Consider the following 10,635-nt stretch of genomic DNA (forward strand, 5'->3'; position numbering starts at 1 on the left):
CTGCACTGGCTCCCCGTCAGCAAGAGGATCACGTTCAGGCTCCTCACCCACGCACACAAGGCGCTCCACGACCTGGGCCACTAGTACCTCACGACCGCCTGACCTTCTACGCGCCCAACCGCCAGATACGATCGACCAACCTCGCCCTCACCGCCATTCTACGCATCCACAGAGCCACCGCCGGAGGAAGATCCTTCTCCTACCTGGCAGCCAAGACTTGGAACTCCCTCCCCATCCACCTAAGGATGACCCAGGACATCTCCTCTTCAGGAAGCAACACAAGACCTGGCTTTTCACGCAGTAGCGCCCCCTCTCCCCCAGCGCCTCGAGACCCTTCCGGGTGAGTAGAGCGCTATACAAATGCTATGATTGATTGGTCCTTGTGAATTCCCATAGCAACCCAGGTTAACACCATAACCTGGGCTGCTACGGGAATTCACAAGGACATATTATCAAGCCCATTATCGCAGCTTTAGCAGCAGTTTCCTGCTGCTAAAGCGGCGTTAATTTTATCGCCGTTTTTGATAATATGCCCCTTAGTTCCTTCTGTCATAGAGAAAGTCAGCTTCTCTACTTCTCACAGGTCACACCAGCCAAGCATATTCTAGGAAAATAGCAACCCTCGAGAAGTTTGTTTCAAAGTTATACACTTGTTTTGAGCTGGTGCAAAGATGTTCAAATGAAAGGGCCTATAGATAATGTATCCCCCTTTAGTGGTTTAGTGGTCAGGGCAAGAAGTCTGACACAATCAAGTGCTTCTTTATTTTGCTAGGCCAGCCTCTTTTTAGTCAGGGTGAAGTTAGTCACATTCACTTGAGGGTATTCCATATTTGTAACTGTTATGTATCCACGGGCTTTCCACTACTGGGCTTGAGCTGGTACATTCTAGTGGATTTATCGAAAATTCTACTTTACCGGGACTTTCAACTTACAGCAGTGGCTTATATCCTGGTAGGATCTACTGCTAGCATGTATCTTCCTTCACCATGAAGAAGGCACCTGAGATAGTGCTCCTTTCATGCCTAGACCTACCAAGGCAGTTCCATGTAACTTGGTGGAAGCACGCTCCAAGTGGTTTCTTGTGGCAGCTTGTGCTATGGTTAGCACTACCTCCACTTCTAAGACCTTTGCCCAGAAGGCATTCCATGCCTAGACCTTATTTTAGTGCAAGAGTAGCTGCCTGGACTCACCATCCATCTTCATCTCATCAGTTGCAATGATTATGTGCCAAGGGATTATGAGGAAATTCTTTGACTGGCCTACTGTTTCTGAAAGAGACATAGTTGGACAGGGAGTGGTGGTGTTACACGTGAGCCAACCTGATGCCCTTTACAAACACAGGCTCCTGGTATTCCTGGCTGTTGGGTGGTGTTTTAGGTTTGGTACCTGTCCTCCTATCCAAACCATCCACAGCCAGCTCTATTACCTCAGAGAGGCTTCTAGCGCAACTCCGATAAATGTGCTGGACTAAAATCTATACAGGTGGGGAAATATTTGGGACATTACACCTTAAGTGACCCTGTGCCCCACAGCAATAAAGCCTATCCCTATTGAGCTGACGTGCCTCTTTCCTACCTCCGCCATTCACATTTTTGTGAAACTTAAAAAAGGGAATTGCTGTTTTCATTCTTTATTTATACATCTTTTTATTAAGTAGACAAACAAAGGACCTGGCAGTGCGTCCATTAGCAAATAAGTTTCATACACTTTCAAGTCCATACCACCTTACTGTTTTCATTCTTGACATTCCTGCCTTTTGCCATGTCTTCTTGTCACCAAGGTTGATTCTTCTGGCTTCCCTGTTCACAACTCATTTACTAGAATGTGCTCTGAATAATGTAATGCAACTGCTCTGTGAATCAATCATGACAAAGATTTTCTGAGCAGGAGTAGCAAAATTGATTTATGCACATCAAATTAAGCAATACATAAAAGTTTGTCAGTTTCTTTCCCTTCACATACGACCTAAACTTTATAAATTCCAATAATTAATGCTTTACAATTCACAATGAGCATCTCCATAGGACCTTTAAATAGTTTTAATACTTATTATGACATTGGAATGTTGGGCGCTCCATTGAAAACAATGGAGTGCTCTGGACTTCTAAAGGCTGGTAGACGCCCTGAGCATGAACATGTTAATGTTTAACAAAGTCCTCATGAATCCCAAGGGGTTTTCAACCCCTACGGCTCTGTGAGGCCCTTGTTTTACAAATTAGAAAATTTGGCCTGCTTCCTTGTGGAAGGCCCTCGACTTCGGCTTGGGCCTTTGACACTGAAGCAGGCCTTTAATGGCCAAGTAAATTTCCCAATGGCTAGCTCTTATGCTATGTTATTGTTCCACCCAAATCCGAAAATTATGGAAACCTTTAGGCGTGTCTACTAGGCTCCATTGGAGCCACGATGCCTGCTAAGGAAAGTGCTTAATAAAGCAGCTATATTTTTTCATCTACACATTACGGACACAGATAAGGTGCCAGTTAAAAAAATCACCTATGAACTTACTGGTCATGGAGAGATACTAGTCTGAGATGCATCTCTTCCGGGAAGGAGATACAGTGGCAGTTGGAAGCTCATACTGTCTCAATTCCAGGACATTAGCAAGCTTCATCTCCTGTATCTCCTCTTTCTGCTTAACTTCTTCCTCTCTGTCCCTTTCATTCTATTTTATCCCATGTGGCTTTACTTATTTTTCTCTAGCAAGCCTTTGCTTATTTTTTTGAAACCCTATATCCCACTTGCTCTCTTGGTAACTTCCACCTTTACATTTATCTGTCAAAGTGTACGGCCCTATTCATGGGGGCGAGCAATGCTGTGGGATTAGGTATGTGCTCAGTGGGGGAAACTGGGACCCCAGGAATATCAAGGGTGGACCGTCAGAATCTAACGAGACTAAACCTACTGTTGCTTCTGTGCTTGTTATGACTATATTTTCAGTAATAAATGTTTTGAAATTCATACTGATATTAGCATGTAACACTCAAATGTACTAGGTGTGTACTATTCATATAGACTGACCACAGCTTATGTAGACCTCATTTTAATATCTTTAGTGCAGTGTCTGGCTGCTATCTTGTTCCGTCATGTGTATCTTTCTTTTTTTCACAATCTGCTCAGAACACACTAATGAGCATGTGCAGAGTACTTTTTGGACCAAGCATATCTCATTATGTTGCAGATAACCGTAAGACCAAAGTTCGTTTAGAGTTGGATAGAAAAACTGCAGCTGACCACGGTTCAGCACCTCAGTTTCTAAATTTAGAAAAGACAATTAAAGACTCTGTGCAACAGCTTACGGAGTTCGCCGCACTTCCACTCCACTGGAAACAAGATAAATAAATTTGTACAAAGAGGAAAGGTGCACCAGAAAGTATTCAATGAGCTGGTCTGTCCAAAAAATATATCCTTTATTATACGTGGGTCAACATAATCCAAGGTTCCATCAGAGTGAATAGAAGACTAGGGGGCATATTATCACGGGTGGCGATAGTGAGTTATCGCTGTTTTAGTGGCCGTTTTCAGCCGCTAAGCGGTGATAATTCTATCGCCCTATTAGCAAGCTGTCGCTAACAGCAGTTAGCGACAGCTTGTAGGCGATAGCGAGCGGTTTGGGGCCCGCTTTGCATGTCAGCGATATTTATCGCTAATGACATGCAAAGTGGGCGTACCCAACCTGTTAGCAACTGAAAGCAGTCGCTAACCTCGCTATCGCCTATTAGCAAGGCCGGCGTAGCGATGGAAATATTCATGCTAAGCGCGAATATCTCCAAATACTAACACCTGCCCAGACCAGTTCTTAGCCATGTTATCCAATGGGAGGTGGATAACATGGCTAAGAGCATTTCATCGCTAATGCGTGAATATCTCTGTATTCTCAGCGATATTCACACATCTCGCCGCTATCGCTGGAAAATGTATTGCTTTGGAGATAAACGTTGCTAATAGCACATTATCTCAGCGATAAATTCCGGCGATGCTCACCGACAAAAAAATAGTCGCTAAACCTATTTAGCGATAAATATTGCTAGTTGTTGGTAATATGCCCCTAGATTCATAAGTTACAAGGATTGTTGAACTATTCAATTCCAATGTCCCACAGTCTTTCAAGAGATGATGGCCCAAACATTAGCCCAAAATCTCCATGTCCGCTGAAAAAGGCAGAGTCAAAAAAAATAATCACTTTCAGTATTACCCAATTCCAAATGCCAATGTAGCGGCCAATAGTCCTTGTCAGTATAGACGCATACTGAATCAATCCCTCATCCAGATTTACGTTTAGAGTTGGATCATTGTGCAGTGGCCTGTGAAAATAATACATTTGTGTTACCTACATGTACCTTAAAGTGATTGGCCCTTTGTGTGGGAATCATGGGTAGGTGTATCAAGTGTTGGAACTGTGTGATTTAAACTAATGCAATGTAGACGGAAATTCAGGTGCATAAAACAGATGCCCTTTCACCTGCCTTTACAGTAGAACCCTTTTTCCTGACATCCTAGCAGAACCTTTCCCTGACTTAGCAAGGTAGGTTGCTCTCTTTATGGTAGAAATGACCTTGCTTAATTTGCCTTTGAGATGTGTAACAGTTGTATTCATGATCTTCAATATGCTTTGAATATATTGACTAACACATTTATGTATTAATTAAGAACTAATTCAATGATTTGAGTATAAAACTTTTCTACCCCTTTGAGAAACCTTTCTGGTTTTGAAACTTAACCACTCTCTGTCTAAATTGTGAAGCCAAATGTGTTTCACGTTATTGACTTGTATTGATGTTTCATGCCAGCCTCATTCGTAACTAAAAATGTATTGAAAAGTGCTTTCCGAACCTGAATTTGTACCAGCATTTTCAAGGAGCAAAGCGCTCTATCACTGGTCACATTGTGGGCATCCTGTAAGCTTAAAAAATCTGGCACAAAAATCTTCCTTATGCAGCCCTGCTTAATTCAGACACTCTGTTCATCACCACCCCCTTTTCTGAACTGCAATTGTCAGCAGCATACTGTACAGGCTGTTTTCAGCGGATTACTTGTCCTTTAATTGGTGCATGGGCAGTTCTTCTTTGACAGTTCAGTTAAGATTTGCAAATAACTGCAAATTCATCCAATAATGAGTCTGCGGATTGAACTCCCTCCTCGATTCTTCATTGATGGTAGGTGAATTGCTTTTTTGGGCTTTCAAATAGCAGCCATCTTATATCTAAAAATATGTGATGGTAATGCTACTATGGTAAATATATAAGTACACATTTTACAAATCAAGGTCCCCTTTAAACATTTTTAAACTTTTTTCATTTTCAAGAGTGCGGTCACATGTTGGATGGCAGATCAGGCAAGTTCCTTACCATGAATTTCGTGATGGTTACAGTTGTCTGAATTGCAGCACGTTCGTGTGAGCTGTATGAAAACGCCAGCGCCCCTGATCACAATTTCTTTTCCACAGGTGACCAGTTTGGTGGGTAGCGCGCAACCCTTGAATGCAGTTAAAATACCTCTGGTCCCTACATGAAAAGAGCACATGTTATGGTTAAAAGAACAGGGATTTGCAAAATCAAACAGCTTAATATCTAACACCTACACAAACACAGGCACTATCTCCGAATGACACGGTGGAACCCTGGGTGATTTTTAGACTGTATTTAGAATCTCTTCATTCCTTTCTCTAGCCCTTCACTACATTTTGAACTTGCTTCTCCCAGTTCAAAGTGTGTTGTTGAGACCAGCAGCTACTCTTCTGAGTTCTAACCGCAGCAACAATTGCTTCTGGCATGGCAAGAAAGTTCTATGAATGTTCCAGAGGTTAAAATGATGACATACTGAATAGAAGAGGGAACAACTGATTCATGTGCGATACAAAGGAATGGCCATACAATTCAATCTAAATATTGAGCTAGTAGAGTGTGGGTGAGTAACTCACACTTCTCACTCCCATCAATCGCAACACATTCATAGCAAATTCAAGACCCTTAGCTGGTCTCCTGCTGCACAGCTCACCCACCTCTTCTAGCATTTTGTAAATGGTCTTTCTAAACTAATTTCTAGAATATCTTCTCAGCTATGCTCTTTAAACCAAGTTTGAATGCATTTAGGTTAAATTGCTATTATCGGACCAGCCCATCAATACGTTTGACCTGACTGTCTCAACAATGTTCCAGTACCTTACCAATATGCTGCCAAATTTGCATCTTCCAGAAATGTTACACCAAATGGATGCAAAATCCCATATTTGTTATCCCGAAATTACTTGAAATCTCAGAAAATTGTGAAAAGTTACAATTAATGTACAAAATGCACTTTGAGTTATCTTGAATGAACACTAAACATTCTTCACATTCAAAAGTCGCTGACAAAGGGAATGGTTCATATTGGAAATTTCTTGTATTCCCCACAAGACCTTTTTATGCTTGAAGAGCTTCCACACCAGAAAATGTATTAAATTACACAATGGGGTTTCCTCTGACATTTTGCAAAGTATGCACGATGTAAAATTACCTAAATTACACAAGCTTTCATTAAAATGAGCTTGGTCTTACTTTTCACACGTTTTGCTGAACTGCGCTCTGAGCAAATAAGGCAAGTGCGCCATAGTAGAATTAATGTACTGCCCTCAGAGCAACTGCAAACTTTTTTGAAATTTGAAATACGGATCAGATGTTTAAAAGCTTCCCACGTTTCACAGTGCAGGCAGCAACCCATCTACACTTCTAAGGGAGATTAGAGATCCCCTTGCAGTCGTGTGCAGTGAGTGACTGCACCAGCATTCAGGGTAATGTCGAGGAGGTCCATGGGACCCTATTTATCCCAGCCCCCGAGAGGGCTGCTGTTAGGGAGAGCACTGAAAGTGCACTACCTGTTTGTGGCACACTTTCAGTACACCTCTTAATGGCATGTTTGCGTCTCTGCCCGTCGCGGTAATACGGCCCGGGCTGAGAGACAAAGTGATTCCCTCATTTACATGGAGCCATGCCCCCATGCAAATGTGGAAACGCCCTCTCATGATAGCACTGGAGCAACTTGTGTACCAGCGCTATCTGTTTCACAGAAGGGGACACACAAGCGTCTGCTGCTCCTTCTGTAGTACCATTGTGCCTGGGGGGGTACTCAAAGTGGGCGCACAGGCCCGTTGCGCCCACTGGGCACAATATATAAACCGGGCTTGGTTCCACAATGAAGACACAATTCATCCATGCATCCATGGACACGTACCTACTATTTTTTTCCGCAGGCCACTATTGCAGTGAGTGACTCCTTCGGGGCACAGGTCAAAGCTGCCAGAGCAACTGTGTTTGTTGGCGCTTACGCAACTCTCACAAATGAGGGAACTCCCTGAAAAGAAAAGGATGTTTATATTGTTAGATTTTGTGTGTTGTTAGATTTTCCATTATGCAACTATTTTGCTACTGGGCCCAACATGTTTGTCATAAACTTATATTTATGTTATGTGTTGGCACTGAGATCGTTTTCAAAGGTACACCCTGGTTCTACTCCTCAACATTTTGTATAACATATGTGGGTATCTGATTCAACCGCACCTAAATTTCTCTTTTAGACTATTGTCCTGTCAGGGGACTATGTACATTAAATGATGCTGAGCCACAGACTGTTGAATAATTTTCTAGATTTTATGCACCATAAGAATTGGCGTCAGAATGAAGTTATATAACTGAAAGTTCCTCTTCTGTCACTGATGTATTTTAGGAACACACTAAGTCATCATGAATGCACTCTGCTACTCATTCCTGGACTTATAGATCCATTCATCCATCCAATGGCTCATTCTAACATTTAGACAATTATCCACACACAAAAAAACATACTGACAAATGCCCAAATGTACGATAAATAAAAGTTGTGCACATAGAAAAATGAAAACATACCACCTCCTATACTTGGTGAGAAAATTCAAATATGGTATTGAACACAGTGTACAACTGTTTTACATTTTGAAACATGGATGCCACATTAAGTAGCAATGCATTGGCCATCTTGGAGCAGTGAAAGCAATGACACAATGTGCGCAATACAATCCTAAAATGCTAAAGCCATATTAAACCAAGGTTGCCGACATAACAATTCAAAATATGATGACCATCTTGGAACTATAAAACAATGATACACTATAGACAATACTATTTCAAGATGTGCTACTATTTTAGACACAGTGAAAATAGTGGATGCATCAAATTAAATTTTGGGGCAAGCCAGCAGCCGGGTGGAGTGTGGGTGAGCTGCAGGACGCTCATTAAAAAGAATGAATGAAATAAAAGCTAACCAATGAGATAAAGACACGAAAAACAAATTGATTGGTCACCAACCCAGTCAAAGACGTGCCCATATTTTCAGATGGATGTTCACACATGCTCAGGACAAATGCTGTTACTCACTGCCATTTGCAGAAGTGGACAAAATGATTGCCCCATGCAGTATGCTGTAATGGGGAGAAGCAGAATAAGAATAACAGTGGAACAGATAGAAGAGGCCTGGCCCAAAGGCCCTTTATGTATGTAGGTAAGAAGAGTTTTATTACAAGGACCTAGCAGACAATTCCCCACTTAAGAAGGCCTCACAAGGATTACTACAATACCACCCTTCTACTCAAAGTGTTGTCCGAGGCATCTGTGAGATGCAAAGTAACAAAAAATCAGTCTACAGCCTTCAATACAGTGTCAAAACAATTCACTCGTGAAGGCCTATTGGAGTTAATAAATGTATTTCACAATAAGTCGGCCAGGCCTACTCCCTTTGTAATGTTTAATAAACAACTTACTACAATTTACTCGTTTTGGTATTCACAGAAGGCACTTACTCATTTTGGTATTCACAGAAGGCAAGTAACTCATATGACGCCGCTTTCTGGATCTACTAGCGGGTTTAATGAGATCCAACAACGTCAGAGATAACTTCTTCATTGCTAAAATGGTACAGGAAATGGGCTCTCAAATTTCAGTATTTTTAAAAACCTCCAAACTTCCAAAAAAGACAAGGTACAAGACATTGAAAGATTGTTCTTTCAGACTACAGTCTATTTTTAAAATGACAGGTTCCTCCGGGCTACAATACATGAAAGTAATTGAATGTAAATGTCTCGACCTCCAGATTCAATCAAGCCATTTGAACAATTGGGAAGGTTGCGTGCTAGGGGAATTTAAGATTCTTTTTTTATCCAGAATAGGGTGATCTCCTGGCAAGTGGTGTTGCTAAGGGATGGGAGGCAGAGGAAACCTGCCTTTTACAAATTCTTAATAATTGCTCATTTTGTAAAACATGTAAATGGTATTCTTAATACACCAAATTAACTTGTGATAGCTCTTTTCGGGGCAAGAGTAAGCGGCGTAGGGAATTGGTATCGTCTGCTACATAATCAGGGCCATCTCCCATTGATAGAGTACCATTTTGAAAGGGTGGTCTGTGAAACACAATGTACCTTTTCCATTAATGAATGGGAAGCTTTATGTCATCAAGGTAGTAAATCACTGAGAGCAGCCAATTTTAAAAGAATGGCTTTCTTATCCCAGTGGCTGGCCTACCTTATCCAGAGGCACTGGAGAAAAGGTATCTGGATGCAAAAATAGGTGCTTCAGATGCCAGGCGGACGGAGAGGGGAGCTGGCTCCATATCTTTTTTATATGTCCTACGTTGTGGCTTTTTTGGGAAGCAATCTTCTCTTGGCCTGTCAAAGCTCTTGAAGATTCCACACTTGTTTAAGATTTCATTAAGTGACTTTATTACCTCTAGTACCTTTTCTGATGATTGGGACTTCAAGACTGTGAATAACATGATGTCTGATTTAGAAATTTCTGCTGTATTCACAAATCATGAATATTTAGAGGGTTTACCAGACTATAGACAAATGTATTGTTATAACCACTATGGTCATCATTTCTTGCACAAAACTGCATCACCTAGAAATGTATTTATGTATAACCAATGGGAACATTGTCCTACACCTTCAAAGGGAAGCTCGAACACCGTAGCAAATAAATGTCCATATTTTTCAGGGTTTAACTTATCAAATCCAGAAATATTTTTCTTTAAAATTGTGAACAAGACAGAAATGAAAGATATGTAAACCAATACAAAACCGATTTTTTCTGCAGCCTTTATTGACCAACTGTCTAGACAGGGTTTGGACTTTTGGAAAGACAACCTTGAGACAAAATCTGTCTGGGGTACAAAAGATTGGCAAGTGCAGGGGGTAGGCTCTTTGTTTAGAGCCTGTATCATGCCTGAGAACATTGTTTTTGAATTACACTGTTCAACACAGGTCTTGTCATGGGTTAGCTAAGATCAAAGACATGAACACACCGTCCATACCTACACCTGCAAGTAATAGCACTACACGGGGGAGGTCGACATACATAATATTTTACATCACAACAGATCAGATCCAGAATGGAACAAATGGTTGCTTTGGCCCACAGACACAAACAACTGTCAATATCGATTCCTGAACAGAACACAGGGTTTCACTATCAATAGGCCAGACCCACGCTACATTCAAAAACAGCATCCGGGGGTAGTAACAACATACAATGTAGGGAAGTTTTGCACTGATTGGCTACAGAAAGCTACACTACATGATGTAAAACAACTCTTATCTTTACTTAAAGAAGGCACAGACCTAAGGGATTTCTT

The sequence above is a fragment of the Lissotriton helveticus genome, chromosome 7, assembly GCF_964261635.1.
Source record: "Lissotriton helveticus chromosome 7, aLisHel1.1, whole genome shotgun sequence".
Taxonomy (NCBI): Eukaryota; Metazoa; Chordata; class Amphibia; order Caudata; family Salamandridae; genus Lissotriton; species Lissotriton helveticus.